The 1,426-nt window shown below is 47.5% G+C and overlaps 1 pseudogene; it reads left to right on the top strand.

The window, feature by feature from the left end:
* The first annotated feature begins 227 nt into the window (after positions 1–227).
* On the top strand, positions 228–1,226 carry LOC109381948 (60S ribosomal protein L29 pseudogene; annotated as a pseudogene).
* The last annotated feature ends 200 nt before the right edge of the window (positions 1,227–1,426 follow it).

Genomic DNA, 1,426 nt, shown 5'->3' with positions numbered 1-1,426 from the left:
GGGCAAATTTTAGGCAATCCAATTTGTTCTTCTATCGCCTCTCCCCCGACATAACGTATCTTCATCTATTATTCTCTCATGCTTTCTAGTGTCAAGGAATAAGGTACCCCATCTCTTCTTTACGACCAACCTCTCAAGACACAGCAAAAATCACTTATTCAAGAACTCGTTCTTCTTTTTTGTTTTCCTGTCCCGGGGGTTTGGGAGCTATGAGCTTGGGTGCAGCCATGGCCAAGTCCAAGAACTGCACCACGCACCACCAGTCCCAAAAATGGCACAGAAATGGCATCAGGAAACCCCGATCACAAAAATATGAATCTCTTAAGGGGATGGACCCCAAGTTCCTGAGGACCATGCACTTTGCCAAGAAGCACAACAAGAAGGACCTGAAGGGGCCAGCCAAGTGGCTCAGTTGGTTAAGAGTTAGCTCAAGAGTGTAAACTCTGAGCAACAGAGCCTCCGGTTTGATTTCCACATGGGCCAGTGACACTGTGCCTGAGCTGAGCTGCTGCTGAATTGCCAACAGGTGGTAGGATGGCTCAGCTGATGAGAGCATGTACTGAACTCGGCACCTTGAGCTGAGCTGCCACCCTAATGGCTCAGTGGATAGAGCGTGCGCTCTTAACAACAAGGCTGCTGGTTCTACTCCCACATGGAATGACGGCTACGCCCACCCACAACTAAGATTGTAACACAGCACCTTGAGCTTAGAGGCCACAAGCTGCCAACGGGCAGCCAGATGGCGACTGGCGCCCTCCACAACTAAGATTGAAGAACAACAACTTGGCTGGTCCCCCTCCCCAATTCCCCAACACTGTTCCCTTCCCCCAATTACCCAATTAAAAAAATAAAATAAATAAAAAAATAATTAAAAAAAAAAAGAAGGACCTGAAGAAGATGCAAGCCAACAATGCCAAGGCCATGAGTGCAAAAGCTGAGGCCATCAAGGCCCTCATAAAGCCCAAGGGGGTCAATTCCAAGATCCCAAAGGGCGGCAGCCACAAGCTCAGTCAACTTGTCCACCCCAAGCTTGGGAAACGTGCCCGCATCGCCAAGGGCCTCAGGCTCTGACTGCCAAAGTCCAAGGCCAAGGCTCAAACCAAGGCCCCAGCGTGCCTGCAGCAGCAGCTCTGCCTTCAGTTCAGGCTCTGGCTCCCAAAGGTGCACAGGTCCCCACGAAAGCTCCACTCCAGATGATTTTAATCATTTTTGATGACCTTGAATAGACTACGCTGTATAGGAATTGGCTTTTAAACCTGCCAAGGCCCAGAAGATCTCCTGGGAGAAATTCTTGGAGAGTTGTTTATGTTTTGTCTATGGCTATTGCTCTTCTCAAGTTGTCTATAATGTTTAAAAATTATTTTCTAAGTGTACAAAAATAAAACACAAGCACATGCATGTAAAATGTGAACTATTTAGATTAATT

The sequence above is a fragment of the Hipposideros armiger genome, unplaced genomic scaffold (genome assembly GCF_001890085.2).
Source record: "Hipposideros armiger isolate ML-2016 unplaced genomic scaffold, ASM189008v1 scaffold_56, whole genome shotgun sequence".
NCBI classification, from domain to species: Eukaryota; Metazoa; Chordata; class Mammalia; order Chiroptera; family Hipposideridae; genus Hipposideros; species Hipposideros armiger.
Note: the sequence above shows the minus strand (reverse complement) of the source record. Positions and strands in the feature narration are given on the sequence as shown.